The sequence below is a fragment of the Lampris incognitus genome, chromosome 5 (genome assembly GCF_029633865.1).
Source record: "Lampris incognitus isolate fLamInc1 chromosome 5, fLamInc1.hap2, whole genome shotgun sequence".
NCBI classification, from domain to species: Eukaryota; Metazoa; Chordata; class Actinopteri; order Lampriformes; family Lampridae; genus Lampris; species Lampris incognitus.
In genome coordinates, this window is record NC_079215.1 from 40,723,318 (window position 1) to 40,747,512 (window position 24,195).

Consider the following 24,195-nt stretch of genomic DNA (forward strand, 5'->3'; position numbering starts at 1 on the left):
TTCACCAACCTTAGACGTCTGTTTAATACAATCTATAGTATCTCCAAATCTAATACCCATGAAGCTTTGATAGCTTTAGATGCCAAGAAGGCATTTGATAGAGTGGAGTGGGACTACCTTTTTTCTATACTTTAGAGAGATTTAGTTTTGGGAGAAATTGTATTTCTTGGATTAAGCCACTCTTTGGGTCCATTATTATTTGCAGTTGCCATTGAACCCCTTTCGATAATGCTCCGATCTAACCCCCATATTACAGGCATATTTAGAGATGGAATAGAATTGAAGGTTTCCCTTTACGTAGACGACCTGTTTGTATATGTTTCCAACTTGCCTATCTCTGTCCCTGCTGCCCTTTCTACTCTTCAATTATTTAGTCAAATATCTGGATACAAATTGACTTAAACAAAAGTGAGATATTTCCTATTAATACAACTGCTAAGAATTATCCTCTATACAACTTACCCTTTAAAATTACCCAGCATAGCTTTACATATCTTGGAGTCCATATTACACACAAATTTGAAGACCTCTACAAAGCTAACTTTGCCCCCTTATTGACCCGAATCCGAGAAGACTGTGAACATTGGTTTGTGCTTAATATTTCTTTAGTTGCGCAAGTCAATTCAGTTAAAATGAATGTTCTTCCCCAATTTGCCTACTTGTTCCAATGCTTACCGCTTTTCCTCACTCAGACCTTCTTCCATAAAGTGGATAGTGTGATCTTGGAGTTTCTCCAGAATAAGAAGGTTCTTCGGCTGTGTAAACATTATTTGCAAAGGCCTAGGCAACTTTGAGGGTTGGCTTTACCGAATCTCAGGTTCTATTATTGGGCAGCCAACATTAGAATTTTTAAATACTGGCTTCAATATGAGGCCTTTGATCCTCCCCCAACGTGGCTGGTTATAGAGGCAAACTCCACCAAGTCGGTATCACTGAAGGCTCTCGTACACTCTCCTACACATTCTTCTACTTCTTCCTATACTCAAAACGTAATTGTTAAAACCTCTCTTAGGATCTGGGTTCAGTTTAAGTGCTATTCTGGTCTACAATCATTTTCTACCTATGCCCCATTAGCTGCTAATCATGTTTTCCCTCCTTCCCTGGCAGACTGTGCTTTCTTGATTTGGTCAAATCTAGGTATCAATATTTTTAAAGACTTGTATATTTTTTTGCATCCTATCGGCAACTTTCGGGCAGATTTTCACTTCTTAGGCAACATTTTTTTCAGATATATACAGGTCCATAGCTTTACCCGTAACACATTCCTCATGTTTCCTGACCTACCTACTTGTTCCAATGCAATGGAATACCATCTAGAATGGAATCAAACATTGATTCCATTCTAGACGGTTTTCTGACACCAGTTTCAACCATGAAAGGCTCAATTTCACATATATATATATATATATATATATATATATATATATATATATATATATATATATATATATATATATATATATATATATACACTACCGTTCAAAAGTTTGGGATCACCCAAACAATTTTGTGTTTTCCATGAAAAGTCACACTTATTCACCACCATATGTTGTGAAATGAATAGAAAATAGAGTCAAGACATTGACAAGGTTAGAAATAATGATTTGTATTTGAAATAAGATTTTTTTTACATCAAACTTTGCTTTCGTCAAAGAATCCTCCATTTGCAGCAATTACAGCATTGCAGACCTTTGGCTTTCTAGCTGTTAATTTGTTGAGATAATCTGGAGAAATTGCACCCCACGCTTCCAGAAGCAGCTCCCACAAGTTGGATTGGTTGGATGGGCACTTCTTTGAGCAGATTGAGTTCCTGGAGCATCACATTTGTGGGGTCAATTAAACGCTCAAAATGGCCAGAAAAAGAGAACTTTCATCTGAAACTCGACAGTCTATTCTTGTTCTTAGAAATGAAGGCTATTCCATGCGAGAAATTGCTAAGAAATTGAAGATTTCCTACACCGGTGTGTACTACTCCCTTCAGAGGACAGCACAAACAGGCTCTAAAAGGTAATATTTAATGAAGATGCCAGTTGGGGACCTGTGAGGCGTCTGTTTCTCAAACTAGAGACTCTAATGTACTTATCTTCTAGGTCAGTTGTGCAACGCGGCCTCCCACTTCTTTTTCTACTCTGGTTAGAGCCTGTTTGTGCTGTCCTCTGAAGGGAGTAGTACACACCGGTGTAGGAAATCTTCAATTTCTTAGCAATTTCTCGCATGGAATAGCCTTCATTTCTAAGAACAAGAATAGACTGTCGAGTTTCAGATGAAAGTTCTCTTTTTCTGGCCATTTTGAGCGTTTAATTGACCCCACAAATGTGATGCTCCAGAAACTCAATCTGCTCAAAGAAGTGCCCATCCAACCAATCCAACTTGTGGGAGCTGCTTCTGGAAGCGTGGGGTGCAATTTCTCCAGATTACCTCAACAAATTAACAGCTAGAATGCCAAAGGTCTGCAATGCTGTAATTGCTGCAAATGGAGGATTCTTTGACGAAAGCAAAGTTTGATGTAAAAAAAATCTTATTTCAAATACAAATCATTATTTCTAACCTTGTCAATGTCTTGACTCTATTTTCTATTCATTTCACAACATATGGTGGTGAATAAGTGTGACTTTTCATGGAAAACACAAAATTGTTTGGGTGATCCCAAACTTTTGAACGGTAGTGTATATATAACAGATACAGGAAAAAAGATTTTAATACATTGCAGTACAGGCCTGTTTTGTGTGTCTCACACTCATCAGCTGCTAATGTGTTTACACAAAGAACCATACACACACACACACACACATATATATATATATATATATATATATAGCGTTTTTTTCCAAAACCGTCAATGGTGTTGTGAGTGCTCAACTAATGAGGAGCGGAATATCAATAAATATGCAGGAAAAAAAGTTTTAATACATAGCAGTACAGGCCTGTTTCATGCGTCGCACAGTATTAAAACTTTTTTTCCTTCATCTGTATTGATATATATATATATATATATATATATATGTGTGTGTGTGTGTGTGTGTGTAGGAAAAAAACTTATAATATACTGCTCAAAAAATAAAGGGAACACCTAAATACACAATATAGACCTCGATGAATGAAATATTTCAGCTGAAAATCTTTATTTATTAGACAGAGGAATGTGTTTAGAGCAAAATAACCTAAGAATGATCAATGGAAATCAAAATCATTAGCCCATTAAGGTCTGGATTCAGAATCATACTCAAAATCAAAGTGGAAAATGAGAACATAGGCTGATCCAACTTCTGTGGAAATTCTTCAAGACGATTCAAAATGAGGCTCAGTAGTGTGTGTGGCCTCCACGTGCCTGTATGCACTCCCTACAACGTCTGGGCATGCTCCTGATGAGACGACGGATGGTCTCCTGAGGGATCTCCTCCCAGACCTGGATCAGCGCATCGGTCAACTCCTGGACAGTCTGTGGTGCGACATCGCATTGGCGGATGGTACGAGACATGATGTCCCAGAGGTGCTCGATTGGATTCAGGTCTGGGGAACGTGCAGGCCAGTCCATAGCATCAATGCCCTCGACATACAGGAACTGCTGACACACTCTGGCCACATGAGGACGAGCATTGTCATGCATGAGCAGGAACCCAGGGCCCACTGCACCAGCATATGGTCTGACAATGGGTCTGAGGATCTCATCCCGGTACCTAATGGCAGTCATGGTACCTCTGGCTAGCACGTAGAGGTCTGTGCGGCCCTCCAAGGATATGCCTCCCCAGACCATCACTGACCCACCGCCAAACCGGTCATGCTGGAGGATGTTGCAGGCAGCAGAACGTTCTCCACAGCGTCTCCAGACTCTCTCACATCTGTCACATGTGTTCAGTGTGAACCTGCTCTCATCTGTGAAGAGCACAGGGTGCCAATGGCGAATCTGCCAACCAAGATGTTCTCTGGCAAAGGTCAATCGGGCTGCACGGTGTTGGGCTGTGAGCACAGGCCCCAATTGTGGACGTCGGGCCCTCATACCATCCTCATGCATTCTGTTTCTCACTGTTTGAGCAGAAACCTGCACATTAGTGGCCTGTTGAAGGTCGTTTTGTAGGGCTCCGGCAGTGCTCCTCCTGTTCCTCCTTGCACAAAGGACCAGATAGCGGTCCTGCTGCGGGGTTGTTGTCCTCCTGCGGCCCCCTCCACGTCTCCTGGTGTACTGGCCTGTCTCCTGGTACCGCCTCCATGCTCTGGACACTGTGCTGGGAGACACATCAAATCTTCTTGCCACAGCACGCATTGATGTGCCATCCTGGATGAGCTGCACTACCTGAGCAACTTCTGTAGGTTGCAGATACCGCCTCATGCCACCTCTAGTGGTGAGGGCACTAGCAAAAGGAAAAACTAACCAAAGATCGGCCAGAAAAGATGAGGACAGGCAAATGGTCTGTGGCCACCACCTGCAAATCCATTCCTTTTATAGGGGTTGTCTTGCAAATTGTCTAATTTCCACCTGGTGGAAATTAGACAATTTACCAACAGGTGAAATTGATTCACAAATCAGTGTTGCTTCCTAACTGGACAGGTTGATATCTCAAAAGTGTGATTGACTTGGAGCTACATTGCATTGCTTATGTGTTCCCTTTATTTTTTTGAGCAGTGTACATAGCAGTACAAGCTTGTTTCATGCGTCGTACACTCATCAGCTACTACTGTGATTCAACAAAGAAAACACACAGTATACGTTTCCTCGCATCACACCCCTAATTTCGGTGGACAGCAACCAGTCAGAGGAGAAAACATTTAAACAATAACAACCAATGGGGTAGGTAGTTACGATGCACAGCAACCAATGGTTGGGTAGAAAACATTACAACCAATGGGGTAAGAGGCTGGGACTTTTTTTGAAAAAAGCATTTAAAGGACCAGGGCACTGTTGAAATAGCATACATTTAAAATATAACAAGGTAACGTCAAATGGGGTAATTTATGTAAATCTTATAGTGGGGTGGTGTTGGGGAACAGTTGGAAGGGCAGGCAGTTAAATATAAAAAATATAAAAATGAAACATCTAATAAATGCCACATGTGTATTATCTAATGGGGGGGGTGATAAAGACATTTTACTTCTAATTACAAAGGAGATATTTTTTTCGGTGTCTACAGCTGGTGGTCAATTTGTTTCTACTATTCAAGGTGGACATATCAGGTCTGCAAATAATACAATATTTTTCTGCCAAGCACAGGTTACATCTTTTACTGCTAATTGAATATGCATTGCTCTTTGTAAGGATTTTCCATGAAACAGAGTAATCGATATTCTTGTCTACCAATGACCTAATGTGGCGGCTTAAGGCCGTTGCATTTCTTGCATGTTCATTTCTGAAGCTATGCATATGGGCATGAAACCTAGTTTTAAAAGGGCCCTCTGTTAATCCAACGTAAGTGTCCACATTGCAGTTGTCTTCTCTTGTCACCGATGCCTGGTAGATGACTCTCTGTCTGGCATTTTCCTTCAAGTTGACATGATGCCTTAGCATGGCATTTGCAGTTGGAGGTGTTTGGTTGCGGTGAGGGGGTCTGTGCTTTGGCGATGGTGCTTGTGTTGCGGGATGAAATAACTGCTGAACATTTTGCCTGCAGCTGTAGCTCATTTTGACAGTGTTCCTGTTGAATATTTTTCTCAATTGATGGTGTGGGGTAAAGCACGCATCCAAAAGCTTGAAAATTTTCCGATATTAGAGGCCACAGTGTTACTATAGGGAGGATTATACTAGGTGATGTTTCGCTTTCTGCTGCGTTTTTTTTTTGTTGTTGTTGCTGGCTGTTGCTAATTTGTGGTGGATTGTACTTAAACCTGAAATTATATCCACATGTTCGTAAAGCTTTCTGGTATGGGGGGGCTGTTTCATTAAAGATGGCTTCGCTGGATGATAAACATGAGAGTCTCTTAATTATGCTCACTAGGATATTTTTCAAGATAGAGGGCAGATGATTGCTTTCGCTGTGGACGTATTGCAGTATATTATTCGGCTTCATGTATGGCCTTTCTGTACCATTTTAAGGTCTAATGAGATGTCGAGGAAGTCAATTTGGTTTTTGTTAGCCTGAATTGAAATTTTTAGTCCATTGCTTGCGAATATACTGCACATTTTCTTTTTTATTCTCTCGACTTCTCTTGCCGGTTTGTTGCAGACTGCCAGCCTGTTGTCTCTACATAGCCTGACATCGATATCCAGGACCTGTAGTTGAGACAACAACAACTATATATATATATATATATATATATATATATATATATATATATATATATATTGTAGCGAATTCGGGGGACAACGCAACCACAGGAACTGCCGCGGCCGGGAAGCGAACCTGTATCGCCCGCACCGCAGGAGACATCGCTAACCGCTCGACTAAAGGGTCAGACCCGCGAGCCAGCGGCCAGCGTGTCTTCTTATCCGTGGACGTTGCACTACCCCCCTCCTTCGGGAAGCGCGTCCCCGCGCTTAAGCATATCAGCTCCTTCACGCCTCAGAGCGCATACGCTTCCGACGGCCTTACGGTCGCTCCATCCCACTTCTGACACCAATGTAGGGAATTCGGGGGACAACGCAACCACAGGAATTGCCGCGGCCGGGAAGCGAACCCATATCGCCCGCACCGCAGGAGACATCGCTAACCGCTCGACTAAAGGGTCTGGCCCGCGAGCCAACGGCCAGCGTGTCTTCTTATCCATGGACGTTACCATATATATATATATACACTGCTCAAAAAAATAAAGGGAACACATAAGCAATGCAATGTAGCTCCAAGTCAATCACACTTTTGAGATATCAACCTGTCCAGTTAGGAAGCAACACTGATTTGTGAATCAATTTCACCTGTTGGTAAATTGTCTAATTTCCACCAGGTGGAAATTAGACAATTTGCAAGACAACCCCTATAAAAGGAATGGATTTGCAGGTGGTGGCCACAGACCATTTGCCTGTCCTCATCTTTTCTGGCCGATCTTTGGTTAGTTTTTCCTTTTGCTAGTGCCCTCACCACTAGAGGTGGCATGAGGCGGTATCTGCAACCTACAGAAGTTGCTCAGGTAGTGCAGCTCATCCAGGATGGCACATCAATGCGTGCTGTGGCAAGAAGATTTGATGTGTCTCCCAGCACAGTGTCCAGAGCATGGAGGAGGTACCAGGAGACAGGCCAGTACACCAGGAGACGTGGAGGGGGCCGCAGGAGGACAACAACTCCGCAGCAGGACCGCTATCTGGTCCTTTGTGCAAGGAGGAACAGGAGGAGCACTGCCGGAGCCCTACAAAACGACCTTCAACAGGCCACTAATGTGCAGGTTTCTGCTCAAACAGTGAGAAACAGAATGCATGAGGATGGTATGAGGGCCCGACGTCCACAATTGGGGCCTGTGCTCACAGCCCAACACCGTGCAGCCCGATTGACCTTTGCCAGAGAACATCTTGGTTGGCAGATTCGCCATTGGCACCCTGTGCTCTTCACAGAGGAGAGCAGGTTCACACTGAACACATGTGACAGATGTGAGAGAGTCTGGAGACGCTGTGGAGAACGTTCTGCTGCCTGCAACATCCTCCAGCATGACCGGTTTGGCGGTGGGTCAGTGATGGTCTGGGGAGGCATATCCTTGGAGGGCCGCACAGACCTCTACGTGCTAGCCAGAGGTACCATGACTGCCATTAGGTACCGGGATGAGATCCTCAGACCCATTGTCAGACCATATGGTGGTGCAGTGGGCCCTGGGTTCCTGCTCATGCATGACAATGCTCGTCCTCATGTGGCCAGAGTGTGTCAGCAGTTCCTGTATGTCGAGGGCATTGATGCTATGGACTGGCCTGCACGTTCCCCAGACCTGAATCCAATCGAGCACCTCTGGGACATCATGTCTCGTACCATCCGCCAACGCGATGTCGCACCACAGACTGCCCAGGAGTTGACCGATGCCCTGATCCAGGTCTGGGAGGAGATCCCTCAGGAGACCATCTGTCGTCTCATCAGGAGCATGCCCAGACGTTGTAGGGAGTGCATACAGGCACGTGGAGGCCACTCACACTACTGAGCCTCATTTTGAATCGTCTTGAAGAGTTTCCACAGAAGTTGGATCAGCCTATGTTCTCATTTTCCACTTTGATTTTGAGTATGATTCTGAATCCAGACCTTAATGGGCTAATGATTTTGATTTCCATTGATCATTCTTAGGTTATTTTGCTCTAAACACATTCCTCTGTCTAATAAATAAAGATTTTCAGCTGAAATATTTCATTCATCGAGGTCTATATTGTGTTTTTAGGTGTTCCCTTTATTGTTTGAGCAGTGTATATACACACAACCAAATTAATCTTTTACGTCCAGAGTCATTAAACTCTATAAAGACCCTTTGGGAGGAGGATCTGGGGGAGGTAATACCACAGGAGGTTTGTGCAGAGATTTTAGAACGTGTACATGGATCATCTATTTGTGCAAGACATGGTCTTATTCAGTATGAAGTGGTACACTGTACTTACTACACTAAGGCTCGGTTGGCTAAGATCTATGATGGTGTATCACCAACTTGGGATAGGTGTCAGCAATCCCCTGCAAACCTCATACCCATCTTTTGGGTTTGCTCATCCCTAGATAATTACTGGACAGAAATGTTCAATACCCTATCAGAGATAATTTGGGAAAAAATAGAACTAAATGCTCTTATTTTCTTGGTGCTTTGTTTGCCCCCCATCGTCTTCCCTCTCTAAATCCAAAAAATATGTTTTGGCTTTTGTCACCCTACTGGCTAGAAGATTAATCTTGACCAGGTGGAAATTAGCTGTTGCTCCCTCTCATACCCACTGGATAAGAGACATCCTCTACTTTATGAGATTAGAGAAAAATCAGATTTTCATTAAGTTGCTCCTCCAATAAATCTGGGAAAATATGGGGTCCATTCTTTCAATTTGTTCAGAAAATTAATTTCCCATTTATCCCTGATTGAGGCAGCTCTTATGGTTTAGAGGGGCATTAATATTGAGTTTGCTGTGACGTGGGTGATGTGCTGCTGCACTGACTATTGGTGTCTATTATTGAGACAGTTTATTGTTGGCTGACTGATTGTGAGGGCATTTCATATATGTATGTTGCTTACTTTTAATCTTTGACCACATATCAGCTATACTATGCTTACATTGTTTGAACAGGTGCCTGGGGGCTCATAATGCAGTGGGACAAGGAGGGAGTTTAAAGGTGCATCTTTTATGTCAAATGGTATGGGCCTGATAACAGAGGGAGGTGAAAAAGCCCTTTGAGTGTCATGGGAAGCGGTCCTGAGAGGGTCCTGGCAGAAGGTTAGAACAAGGGAGATAACCTCTTGGAACAATAAACGAGCTCTGTTACTCAGCAGGAGGTTCACCCAGCAGGAGTTCACCAGGACAAGTTGTCCCCTCCAAGACAGGATGATGGAGAGGATCTTAAGTATACACCATTGTGATAAGAAACTACCCCCTATCCATGTCAAAAGAGACTCTGGGTACAAATCATTGAGGCCAAAGCAATGGGCGTTGTCCTAGTGTATGGTATAAAGATGGTGGGCTCCGAGATCGGGCTTTTCATTTAACATATATTAAAATCGTGTGACAATACGAGATTTTTGTCTCGCTCCTCATTTAATGTCAGAGTGGAATTAAATAATTGCCACGACACTGATGGAGATTTTTCTTTTTTTCCCTTTCTTTTTGTTGTTTGTTTATGGTTATGTTGTTTGTTTTCTTCGTTTCTTGGGTTGTTGTGGTGTTTAGCAGTGGTTCAATTGTCATTTTTGTGGTGTGTCTTTGTAAAGAGAATGTGTACTTTTTACTCTTGGTGAATGCTCTGATGACACGGGTGTATTTTTATTTTTATTTTTTGCAAAACCCAATAAAATAAAAAAGTATTAACATAGTTTCTATAGTGTTTCTATCCTATAGGGGTGCCAGATGGGTGTGGTTTGCAAAAGAGAACAGTGAGTGCCAAAATATTTCGCGAGAGACGGTACAGTATTTGGAAGTCAATTGAGAATACCTTTTCGGGACCGACAACCTACCTGAAATTCAATGAATGAGTCTCATATTAAGTTCCTCACCCATCTGTCAGCCCAAGCAGGTTAAGATAAATCTCAGCATTGGTCTGGTTTTCAGAAGGGATTGACTTTAAGTACATGAATAACTTTTGTTTTTTTGTTCGGTTTTTTTTTTGGTGATTATATGGAAAATGTAATCCGAACTGTGTTTAAGTGGCGAGCATCATTGTGCTGATTGGCTCGTAGAGGGTTGAATTGCCTCTGGTCATGGGTGGGCACTTCATTGGCCGATCAGTGACTGTCAGGAACATATCTGTGGTCAGGAACTGGAAGGAGAGTAACGGTGCCAGAGGGCGGGACTTCTGTGACTACGGGGAGAAGAAGAACATGGCGGCTAACTAAGGAAGACTGTGAAAGTTTGAGCGTGGAGAAGTTGATGTTTGCTTGTGATAACGTAACCCAAAGATTAGTAGCTGCAAAACGGAGTTGTGCGAGTTCGGGTAGGCTGTCGAGACACAAGGAAATGGACGACGGCTGCCGTGTTTGAGGCGAACGGACCGTGCTCCAGTAGGAGCGCCACCATCAGCGAACCTGTTGGGATGTTTCTCCCTCCCTTTTCTCCCGCCTCCTTCCTGTGAGTATTCACTGCCACTTGGCTTCCTCCACTTTAGCACTGGGTTTAAGGAGGAATTCGTCTTTGGAACAAGGTTTTCGGCTATTGTTCGGCGAGGCGCTGCGCTGCCGTTCTTCATCCAGCGGAGCGGACGCTGTTGACGGTTTAAATGAGTAGAAATTTGCGAACTTTATACGAACGATTTGTAGTTTCTTTTTCGTTATTTTTTTCTGGAAACTAACTGTTGTGTTTAGTTTAAATATATGTGTTATTGTTCCAGTCCACCATTCTACCGACTTTGTCTGCTAGCTAGAGAGAAAGGGTGAGAAGCTGTGAGGTGGGTACACGTTCACTTGGGCCTATAATAGCACACAAAATGCAACATCCCACTACATCAGGATAGTTTACCCGTTACATTTAGACGGAAGTTTAGAGTCCAGTCTCAAGTCAGTTTCACACAAATTTTAAACTTAATTATATCAGCGAAGTATCCGTTTTAGGGTAGTGTGAATGTGGTGCGGTCATGAATTAGTGTTGGAAAATTCAGTGCTGCAAATAAGTATGGACGTTGAGTCTGGTACTCCAACCTAGTGAAAGCGCTATATAAAATGCAACTTGATTGATTATTGATGAGAGCACTTGTGAAGTTGCAGCCCTAATTCAACGAAGCAATAAAACACCTGTGGCCGATGTCCACTTTACTATTGGTTACCACATGCCCATCCCCTTTCTTAAAGCAGAGTTTATTTTAACAGTGCCGGGGAAAGTTTATCAGTGTACTGATGAATGGGAAATATACCAGTGAATGGTACGTTTCAAGGGACCATGGTATGTGGTCTGTAGATTCTTTTTTTCTTCGATTGACATATCCTCTAAAATGCCTATACGGCAAAATAGATCGTTATCTTTGACTGGAAGTAACATTTTTTCAGACTTGGCACAACAAAGCTATAACGTATGGAAGCATAAAATGGGCAAATCTCAAACGAAAAAGCAAACCTATCTATTTTGCCAACCCTATAGAGGAGTAATGTGTTATCAAACACTGGGGATGCGCGCGCATCTTGGCTGCAGGAAGAACGTTACCCAACCGTTGATTACCGTCTCGGCTTGGTATGAAGACGGCTAGCTAACTTCCGATACGTTACAACGGTTTGATTCTAGTTTTAAAATGTTTTCCGCCCGCTACCAACAGCTTGTCACCCAGTGATAAGACAAGTTATGCTACGAAATTAACCTTGGTGAGTGGGATACGCCTTGGATGGAGAGACCCATATGCTTTAGGCACAGGTCAGTGGATTAATCACGAGACAAAATGGCCCAGTCTTCAGTGGCCAAATATTCACGAATACCTGATCGACACACCAAGTCTTTATTATGTCTCTGGATGCATACAACTGTAAACTACTAATAAGACACGTTAGTCCTTAGTTAACGGGTCTGACCCTTTAGCCGAGCGGTTAGCGATGTCGCCTTGTGGTGCAGTATACCCCGTATCGAATCCCGCACCGGGCAAGAAAATAACCGGTTACACAACTATGTTACTAGCGGTCATGTCCAGGACATACTATTTCATGATTACATAGTTACAGAATTGCAAAGTGCAAGAACCATTTCCACTACGAATGTGCAAAAAGCAAAAGAAATGTTATAGATTGGTATTGTGAACATTGCAAACAATGAAGTCAAAAAGATGTACTGTGAAACAAATCATTTAATGCAGTAATACGTTGGCATTGCATGTAGTTGTATCTTACATTAAAACAATTGAATGTTGAGTTAATCTCAATAATAACATTTTTTTACAATAAGTGCGTCTTGTAAAAAAAAAAACCTCATGTCACTGCTGCTGTAACTGCACATAAATGTATGACTAATAAAAACCTAGAACCTTGAAATTTATCTTTGACTCTACATACTGGAAAATGTAGATTATATTTTCATGGATCCTTTATCAAAACATTGACAAGTTATTTTCTTGGGACTATACATTTACAAAGGTTTGTTAATGCTGCACACAATCACCATGTCATCTAAGAGGTCTACCTGTGTGAGTGGAATAACAGTTGTCAGAATTTTGAAATTCTTACATCTACCTATTACTCTTTCAAATGTGTATTCTCATGTTAGACAAACGCCTTGATGTTTCCACTTCTTGAGCAGAGAGCTGCTTTTTACCTTTGGTAAAGTGAGGGATTCTAAGGGTGGCTCATCTCTGATGGTAAAACCACGATCTGCTAGTATCTCATCATTTACTTCTAGAAGGTCATAAAATCCAGACTCAGCTGTAAGTTGTTTATCAGAAACATGCCCACCCCAACCTGCGGACAGAAAAGTAATGGCTCCTGCAGGTGACATGCCAACCAAATACTTAACTGTGTTGTTGCTTTTATAATTCGAATATGTTTGGGCTCTGGAGTTTAGATTCGTGGGTCTGTTAATAAAAAATTTCAGTGGAGTCAATAATGCATCTGCAACACGTGTATTTAGCTTTAAAACATTTTGGCATATTCCTTAATATTGCATGCTTGCTTGGCCACTTGATGAGAGGTTTCAAAACCTGAGACATAACAGAGAGCCAACTTCTCATAATTTTAGATATGCCACATTCGTTAACATTAAATCTGAATGCAATATCCTTGTTGCTGAGCCCTACTCGGAGTTTCATCAGGATAGCCAATAGATGGTCCTCCAGGATCAGAGAGCCACACATGACCTCTACACTATCTTTTAACTGTTTGGAGCAACCACTCAAAAATGACACTGGTCAGACCTGTGAAAAACAGAACCTGTGCTCTTTTGCATTTGATAGAGCTAAGGGAAAACTGTGTGTTCCCGAGTGTTGCTTTTAGTTGTTCATTTTCAGCTTTGAGTTTGTTGATGTCCACACGCAAGTTGTCACATTCGGTAGAAAGTTGGCTGTACTTCCCCTGCTAGCGCGGGGGCCCTAAGCGACCGCTTAGTTCGCTTATGCCTTGGGCCAGCTCTGTTATTGACCAACTAAGGTGAGTATTTTGGCTAAACTGGTGACAATTGATTATTACATCCGGCTAATTCGCTAGCGTTAGCATTCATTCAGCAGCAAATGTAATAATAATAATGTGGCAGGATGAGGAAAAACACAGGAGATGAAGGCAAGTTGGAACTTTATTCCTCAGCTCCAAAACCAAACTGAAACAGGAACAACCTTGCACCAGAGAGCCCGGGAACGTAAACCACGCCCCCAGCTCACAGCCCTGCTGGGTGAGAGGCATAGCCCCTAGTGTCCGCCACAATAATACATTTTATTTGTGGGCACCTTTCAGAGTACTCAAGGACACCTTACAGAACACAGTAAAACACAAGCAGCAGTGTATCAGTCAGCATAAAATCAAAACAAAGCAGGGTAGACAATAAAAAGTTAATACAACAGATAAGTATAAAATCACTGAAGTCATACAATAAGATACCAAATATTTACATCAAGCCAAACTAATATGACTAACAAATGTGACTTAGACTTATGTTAAGAATATTGACATACTGACAGTACATCCAAAAGCATGAAATGTATGTAGAGAATAGCGATATCGTGAACAAAACGTCTCGAGGCTTTTACCAAGTTTTCTGTTGACTACACTTCCCTTTTTTTTTAACAAAGCTTTATTTAAATCCAATTCAAAACATTACAAAGAGAACATCATTATATATGTGTGTATATATATATATATATATATATACATACATAAACCAATTATAAACATACAGAACAATACAGCAGGGGACATGAAAAATAATTAAATACATACTACATTTCTTGTTAACAGTGATCTTGCCATTGTTCCAAATTATATCCTTATGTGGTGAAAAGTTGTGAACATAACATAATTTCCAAGACGATAAAGCCTGCTGATAGAACTTTGAGAGTTTTATTGGCAATTTAGAGACAGTGTAATTACATCCCATTAGAAACTTTAAGCCACCTAAATTTTCAAATATGCTGTGTGGTATAAAATTCCATAATGATTCTTGGAGCTCCAAACATTTTTTTAAGCCATTTGATCTTGAAGGTGCAATTTAAATGGACAAAATCTAATATTTCCAGTCCTCCTTCAGCTCTCTCCAATCTGAGTATTTCTTTTTTAAGGTAATGGTGTCTTTTTCCATACAAATTTGATAAATAAATTGTTAACTTCTTTACAGAGCACATCATTAACATAGAGTGACAAGGTAGGATAAACTAATCTTGATATTCCAGCCTTTGTCAATAACACTCTTTGAAAAATGGAACGATCTCTCTGAAGCCACATATTAAGAATTGACTTGGTTTTCTTAATTTTAGGAAGAACATGTAGCTGCTGTCTGAGAGCCATATCCTTTGAAATGTGAATACCAAGGTATTTTACACATTGTTTAACAGGAACATTAAACATAAGTTTCTCTTCAGTCTCATATAAACATAAAATTTCACTTTTGTTTATATTGAGCTTAAGACCTGAAACTTCTGAAAATTCACCAGTTACATGTAATGCACTCTGTAATTGCCATTTATCCTTAAGAAATAATACCATGTCATCAGCTAGCTGTGTAATTTTTATCTCTGCCAAAAATAGTTAAGCCTTGTATATCTGGACTATGTGAAATATTTAAAGACAAAAGTTCAGCAACAGTCAAAAAAAAAGGGACATCCTTGACATACACCTCTTGAAATGGGAAACCCTTTTGAAACATTGGGATATAGAATGACAGAGCTGTTTGTCCTTATAGAACATGGCAATATTATTGATAAAGTTACTTCCAAAACCAAAAATTTGCAGGCTTGTATAATGAAAGAATGTTCAATTGAATCAAATGCCTTATAAAAATTAAGTCTAATGCTACTCTGATGTTAGAGCTAATGTGACGCTTGGCCATAAAACCATTTTGGTTTTCACTTAATATCTCTTCTAGATTATTTTTAAACGTTTACCATGAACCTGCGATAAAATTGTATTGTCTGTTTAAAAGTGAAATGGGCCTCCAATTTTCAGTTACTAAATGATCTTTATCTGGTTTAGGAATTAGGGTTATCAGACCTTGTTTCATGGTTGTTGTCATCTCCTTTCTAGCTATGCATTCTTTGAACATGAGTAATAAATTGTTCTTAATTAAATCCCAAAAACAAAGATAAAATTCTACTGAGAGATCATAATTTCTGGGTGATTTCCTTAATTTCATTGAGTGTACAGCTTCAGTGATTTCAGAACTTAAAAGCTCACCTTCACAGCTCTTTTTTAATTTTTCAGAAATCGGGGGTAAATTCTTTGACGTGTTTCATAAACGTGTCACATTTTGATTGATTAAATTCGGATGTATATAATTTGATATAAAAGGAGGTAATATAATTTTCAATATTACTAAGGTCAGAACTGATAATACCGTTTACATTAAGATATGCAATATTATTTATTTTCCTATTTCTTTTTTCTAAACCAAAAAAGAAACTGGAATTTATTTCCCCCTCTTCTAACCACTTAGCCCTTGACCTGATGAAGGCACCCTTGGTGAGTCTCATATACATTCTGTCAAGTTCTTCACTGAGACTTTTAAGTGTTTCTAATTCTTCTTCAGATAAAGTGTGCCTAGAAGTTAACAACTGTAGCTGGTTCATTAAGAGATCTTCTTTGCTAGAGTTTAGTTTTTTTTATTTCTTTGCTACGTTTTATTGCAACTTCTCTAACTTTAAATTTAAAGAATTCCCATGTTTGAATTGGACTCATTTCTTTTTTATACTACTGCACTTCCTGTACTGTCGATGTCGTGCTGGTGATGTCATCAGTGAACAAAAGACTCTTAAAGAGACAGTACACATTAACTAATTCTGACAGCACACTATCAGTAAAGTCAGAATCAGAAACACATTGTGATTTCATTTCATGCACTTGTACACATGAAACGAAGCATCGTTTCCCCCAGCCCACAGCAGGGCAAGACAAAGAGAAAAACACATCCAAAAACTACAAGAACACATATATCCAAACATATATCTAAACTATAAAAAAAAAAGTCACTGTCCAGGAGAACGAATGCCAGCCAGGATGACTGTCTGCTGGTCTGCATGGGCAAGCAGTTGGCTTAGCCTGCCCCGCTTCCGCATCCAGTCAGACCGCCCTCGGTGTTTCTTCTCGGGGTGCAGCTCCGGTCAGGGCCGTGGTCCTTGGGACCACAGGATGCAATAGACCTAGCTTCCTCAGCCGATCCAATGCCAGCCTCCCAGCCAGACACCTTCTACACATCTCCCCGCACTCTACACAATGACACTAAAAACACAGTAAAGGCTAGGTGAGGCCACCGCCAGACCACCCTCTGTGTTATCGGAACTGCCGGTCTGCATGGGCTAACAGCTTAGCCTGCCTCGCTTCCACGTTGTGTCAGACCGCCATCGGTGTTACTTCTTCGGGCACATCTGCAGGCAGGGCCATGGGCCCTGGGCCCACAGGGTGCAGCAGACTAAGCTCTCCCGATCCAGCTCAGCCGATCGGGACGCAGACGTGGACAAAGACACTGCATGGATGGTACTGGGTGATACCGCTGCAAATTGGAATTCACGCCACCATCTTCCCGCACCGGTACTAGATGATGCCGCTGCAAATGTGAATTTGCACTGCCATCTTCCCACACATACGTTTCTGTCAATAAACGTTGTATCCAGATGAACTGATTCAACTTTATTTGATCTAAACTTTATTCCATTTATGCCCAGGATGTATTGTCTGATGATGGAGCAGTGTCAAAAACCTAATCTATACAAGTCAAGAGAGAAATGGGAGTAAGATTTAAACATTTTAACTGATCAAGGGCTTTGACCAGATCTATGTCAACACACTTTGAATGCCAAACTTGGGCTTGCCCATTACAACTTCTGAAATCAGCTCTATTTCACATCATGGAAACTATAGACAAAACGAGTGTTATGTTTTTTGTAAGGTTGTTAAGACACCTGTCCCCCAAGTTCCTGAACTTAGGGTTGGGGTTAGCTACCAGGGTATTTCACCTATACAAGTGCAAGAGAGTTTGCTTAATGTGTTGTTAGAAAATGTATTGCAATCATGTGGAAGTCTGACCGATCTTTAAAAGGAAGTTGGCTGTTAGAAATTAGTGAATGCAATCCATTTTGAAAAAGTAACATAGACTCTTAGAAATAGGCAAGATCAATTCATCAAGATTTGGTACATAGCTATATACTGACTTTACCAAAGCTTTGGCAATACCATTACTTGAAGAAATATGGTGTCATTGTTGTAATGCAACTATCAACAGTAGGATCTCTGCTGTAATCCGACACATCACATGTCTGTTTGTTAGTTTGTTGGTTTTGTTTTGTTGTCACTGTTGTTACTTTGTTGAAAATCCAAAGGTAAAATATTCAAAAAAACCGATGTCCTGCTGTTGTCCAGACTGGAACCTGACACAGTACGGTTCTCCATCTCTGTATGAGTGTGGTGAAGAGAGTTTGTCTCTTCCCCTGGCCCTACAACACCTCACACCACCACACATTTCCATCATCGGGATTGGAGCTGTGGCTGCCGCCATCATGTCATCCACAAACTCAGGCCTGCTGTCAGCAACTTCTTTCTTCTCTTCCAACATCTATGAGAATATGCTCAGAAAAAGATGTAAACAAGTGTTTGGCAGCATCCTGGGAGCGCTTTGTGGTGAATTTTGATTGTCATGTTGCATGGTCTTAGAGGGTATAAATGAGAGCATTTATATGTGAAGAAATAAGGCGTTAAGTCCTTAGCTCCCCACACCTTATTTTCAAAGGCATCCAACTGTGAGATGTAGTGCGTGATTCGGCTCATGGTGGCGGTGGTGGGTCTGGCTGGTATACCTCTAACATTCAACACTAACAGTGTCCTAATCCTTTTGATTGCTGGAGCCAGATATTGCCTATACAATAATATTCCCCCATCTAGTCTGCATCTTCTTCTTCTTCAAGCTGTCAATCAAGTTGCATTTTATTAGCGCTTTTCTAGTGTTACAGCCCGAGTGCCGTGTGTTGTGTATGTGTGTGATTTCCCTCTCCAGGTAATGCCCCTCCTCCGGTGGAGCTGCTGGTTGAGCACAAGTGATTCCAATCCCTCATCAGCTGGGTATATAACTTGGAGAGAGACGCCCAGTGGGCCATTGTTGGCAGTCAGAAAGAGAGCTGTTGTGCTTATGGTCAATAATCCTTGAAAAGAAGGGTGAAACCTGTGCTGTTGTTTTTGTTTCTTTTTTTCTGTCTCATCTGAGTTATTTTGTTTGTTACCTAATCCTGGTTAGTTAAGAGCCAGCGTCTTCAGTTGCTCTTTTGTTGTATAGGTTGACTTAGGGTTAGTTTTGTTAATAAACTTGTTTCTTTTTACACCTGGCCTCCCACTTTTTTTATTCCCCTGGGATACTTATTTTTTCTTTGTTACTTCCCCTCATCCCCTGGACCTTTAATGAGGTACGTAATATCTAGCTTCAACAGCCACTCAAAGCGCTTTGCAATTAATTCACACACAAATGGTTATGGGGCCTCAGTGAGATACTTTGTTGGGCTGACCACAAGGATTTTGGTTAGAGAGAAGGACTTAGGTCTTCCCACTGTCCTTCCTCTTCCCGGTTACACTCTAGAAGACGATGCATATGTTCAGTGTGTTGTCAGGACAATCTGTATGTTCACCACTTTCAGTTGTTAAATGGTATTCATTTGTCTGCAGATCGTGTGTTTCCCTGGTCTGTGTATATATATTTGAACTCCTTTGGTTCTCCCTGCCCTCTATGTCCTGTTGTTCATCAGTGATGTGTCAATTCTGCCTTAGTGTTTGCATGTTTTGTTTTGTGTGAGAGTTTTCTATATACTGGCTGCAAACTAGTTTCCCTGTAAGAGACAATAAAGATTCTTTGACTTTAACAGTAATTATGTTGTTTTCCTTGATGGCCTTGTTCATGTTTAACCATGGCCTGCTACCTGAAGAGTGGGATTTGTTCAAGGTCAAGTATGATGTCTCTACCACAGTAGTGGAAGGAGTCACTGAAAGCCTTAAGAAGGAAAATTAAAATAATGCAGCAACTAATGAGGATTAACTTGGAGATGCTTCACAGCCAATGCTGGATATGAGATGAATTTTTAAACTGTAAAATACTGCAATGTCAGACTTCTGTGAAGACAGTAGTAATTTTCAACAATAACCTTACCTTGTGTTTCTGTTTGGAATGACTGAAAGTTGATGAATGATTATTTCCAGTAATGATGACTGAAGATGCATCATTGACTGAGGGCTGCATCAGGTCTGGTGTGTATTCAGATTGACCTGTCCAATGTAGTTTCTGTGTTAAAGGGACTTTGAATTTGAATTTGGAGACATTTGAAGAAGAGTTTGCATGTCCTCTGTTGAATAATTTATATCTACTCTCTCAAAATTATTGATGGTATATGAGATTGGATATTTCTAGATGATAAGTCCTGAAGACATTCTTTGAAAAAATTGTAACACATTGAATGACTCTAGTCCTTTACATTGTTTGAATGTGGAGTGATGGATTTTAGGTGAGAATTTGATTTCAAAATAAGAATAATACATTTTTGAAATGAACTCCAATTCACAGTGCTTACATCGCTTCACATCTCATGTTTAGTGTAAATGCGAGTTTCACAAACACATAGCTCTTTTTAAAAACAACTGGCTCCAGCTATAATTTTTTAAATGTATTTTTCTTTGAGCTAGTTTGTAATATCTTCAAAACATCTCTATCAATCATTGCCACAAATACTTTTTCAGTCCTGCCCATAGGGCTTAAATGGAGAATCTAAATGTTTCTCATGCCAAGGTTGCCTATAGGCGAAGTGTAAAGCTGCGTTGCAACATGCAAAGCCCAAAGGGGAAGTTGCCTGTTTGGTGACATGTTGACAGTTGACCTGTTGTCAGCATGAGATCTTGTCAATGGTTATCCAATGCCTCTGACAGAGATTAATTAGGTTGTAATCTGTAGGAGCTGGAGCGCTTAAATATGGGTCAATCTATTTCTGAGGCTAGGCTCTGTGTAGGCCTGTATCATAAATTTAACCTAGAATCCCTGACTCCCAGGTTTCCTTGTTACAAGGGGTCACAGAATCCCGACACCCACCACCTGACGGCAGCTGTGGCTGTGTACTCATAAACAGAAATAGGCCAAGTTGAAGGACCTAAGGATAAGCCCTCTGTTGGGTCCTACATTCAAAGATACCGGCTACAGTAGCCCGCATTGGAGGACAGCGCCTGCAGCAAAGCAAGATAGTTGGGTTATCTCCAGCAGTTCTGTGACCGTGAAAAGCAGAGGTTAATTTCTCAGTGGATTTTTCATCTGTGATGGTCAAAAAGCAACTTTAGCACCCATGCTCCACGAAAATGTGGGCTAACTTTTTCAGGAGCCTTAAATCCAAAATGACTACCATCGACCATGTTGGAAATTATCTTTTCAATGGTTTGGCCTACAGTGCTGCACAGGCTGACTTGCCATCTGGAGCTTGACAATTGGGTTCGATGCAAGGCAAAATATAAATAACCCCAGCCCCCACTTAAATAAAAATAACCAAGTGTTGTGTGTCTGGCTGGCCCAGGCGAGTGTGCTGTCGGCTCACTGCAGTTGGGTATTAAATCTGTCAGCCTCTCTCTCCCAGCCAATTACTTTTGGTCCGGTCCATTCTAATGTTTCCTGGGCCCCGCCCCTTTCCCGTCTCTGTTAAGTGGCGACATTTGGATAAATAGTGGCGTGCAGCAAGATTGACAAACAAAAAGAGGAAAAAAACGTAAAGGTGGTGCTGAGAAGCGGAGAGAAGAGGTTGGAGTCCGTTGAGGCTGATGCAGCCAAATGTTTTAAAATAACAAATTATTCATTTGGCGCCGTTTCCCATTGATCATCTCAGCCCAGAAAGCCTGAAGGCACTGGCAACAGGGAGCAGAGAGAGCAGCCCATCGAGCCCAACGATACCAGTTCAACTCTTAGTTAAGGTTTTGCAGCTGAAGTGCTAAGATAGAAGACAATATGGATAAGATAAACAATGTTTGGGTTTGGCTAGCTGGCTATTTAGCTATATTGGGTGCCTTTTGTTGAAACAAGCGATCGTCAATCATAAAGCAGAACCACAATGCAAAGATGTGCGTATCAGACAAAGCACAGTATAGGAAGACAGTACATGAAGTGAATCCTGAAATAGATTCCTGTTTATTGGAACAGTGAACATTAATCAGCTAGACCCTCTTCTTCTTTTGGCCTATTCCCTATTTGCCAGGGGTCACCACAGCAGATTTGATAGTTTCCATCAGTACCCAGTGAGGGCAAAGCACAAATGGCGGTCTTGTCAATCCGCATAATGATTCGGCAAAATGTTATGTCAGATGCCCTTTCTGACACAAACACTAACCCTATGGACAGGGGCACAGGTAAAGGTCTAGGTGCCATCCCAGTATTCATGGACTTGCGCCCATGCCTGTCGCCATCAGCTAGACCATAAAGTTGACAAATTGTGGTACTCTGAGGTAAATGTATGCAATATGTCTGTCAAGTTCAAGTTGGACACAGGAGCAGAGGCCAGTGTCTTGCAACAAAGGATGCATAAGTCCCTGAAAAGGAAGACTAGGCATGAATAGAGAGCACACCTACTACTGCAGCCCACAAGAACAGTGCTGGTGGCATATGGAGGGATGAGATTGAGGCCAGAAGGGAAACTCACTCTCAAGTGCTCCACACCCAAGGCTCAAGCAAGTCTACCATTTTATGTATCCAGGCACTCCTCCAATGCCCATCCTAGGTAGGGAGGGAGGCGTGTGAAGATTTGCATCTAGTAAAAAGGGTGGACATTGACACACTGGACGTGAAACATCCAACAACAAAAGAGCAGCTGATAGCTCAGCGCCCAACTGTCTTTGAAGGTCTGGGGGAGTTTTCTGGAGAGTATCACATACAAAAGGACCCCAAGGCTACACCAGTCATACATGACTTCAGAAAAATACCACTGGCAGCAATGAACAAACTCAAAGCCACTCTAGACGATCTGTTACTAGCTGATGTGATTGCACAGGTAACTGAATCAACACCATGGGTGAATAGCCTTGTAGTCACTGAAAAGAAGTTACGGGTTTGCTTGGACTCAAGTAATTTGAACAAAGCAATACTAAGTTAGCATTACTCAATTCCTACAACTGATGAAGTTTTGAGCAAACCTGCTGGTAAGATAATATTCACAGTGCTTGACGAAAAGGATGGCTACTGGCAAGTAAAGCTTGACAAGGAGTCATCACTACTGTACACATTTAACACACCATGGGGGAGATATTGGTTCAAACACCTACCATTTGAAATAAAGTCAGCAAGTGAAGTCTTTCAGCAATGCAACTGTGAACCATTCGGGGACATCCAAGGAGTTCACATTATACCTGATGACATGATCAATGCTGCCTCTACAGAGAAAGAACATGATGAGATAACACAGAAGGTGATGGCCAGAGCAAACGAGGACAACATGAAATTCAACAAAGAGAAAGTGTAAGATGAGCAGAGTAAACTGCATGGGCCACATTGTCACTGCAGAGGGTGTTAAGGCAAATGAAGCAAAAGTTAAGGCTATTGCTGAGATGCTGCCACCTACTGACAAACAGGACTACAGCGGATGCTTGGCATGATAATATACCTAGCGCAGTATATCCCTGGTGAGGCCACCAGTAACGGCGCCACGAAGATGGCTGCTATGGAAGGACAATGTATGGCAGTGGCAACATGAACATGATGATGCAGTCAACATACTGAAACATGCCCTCACAAATGCTCCTGTGCTCAGGTTCTTCAATCCAGAGAAACAGCTCATAATACAGGCTGATGCATCTAAAGACGGCCTGGGGGCATGTCTTTTACAAGAGGGCCACCCAATAGCCAATGCATCAAGGGCACTGACAGAGACCGAAAATAACTATACACATATTGAGAAGGAACTCTTAGCTATTGTCTTCTCTGTCAAAAAATTCCACCAGTATGAGGTGAGAGTGACTGTTCAGTCAGACCACAAACATTTGGAAAACATCTTGAGAAAGCCACTTGGAACAACTCCTTCCAGACTGCAGAGAATGCTGCTTCAGCTGCAGCGATATGACTACTTAAATGTCACCTATACACCAGGTAAAGATCTACTGATTGCAGAGACACTCTCACGAGCTGTCATACAAGACCAGCACACGGCAGCAGATGACATCATGGATGAGAAAGTTGTCTATGCTTTGGAGCACACATGCCTTGAGTACAGAGACTGTAGGGCAGCTCAAGGGTGAAACAAAGAAAGATGAAACACTGCAGCTGTTGCACGTCATACACAGAGATGGTTGGCCCTGACACAGGGAGCAGGCAGACTCAAGACTGACACTATACTGGCCTATCAGACACACAGTGGCTGTGAGAGAAGGAATAATGTTTGCTGGAGACAGGATAATCCTCCCACGCACAGCAAGAACAGAAATGCTACAAAAGCTACATATAGCTCATCAAGGGGTGCAGTGGACTAAAGCACTGTCCAGAAAGCACTGGTACTGGCCAGGAATGACAAGAGACATAGAACA

At 41.7% G+C, this 24,195-nt stretch overlaps 1 pseudogene; it reads left to right on the forward strand.

Annotated features, from left to right (window-relative positions):
- LOC130112994 (high affinity choline transporter 1-like) overlaps window positions 1-23,910 on the forward strand; it is a 78,151-nt pseudogene extending 54,241 nt beyond the window's left edge.
- The last annotated feature ends 285 nt before the right edge of the window (window positions 23,911-24,195 follow it).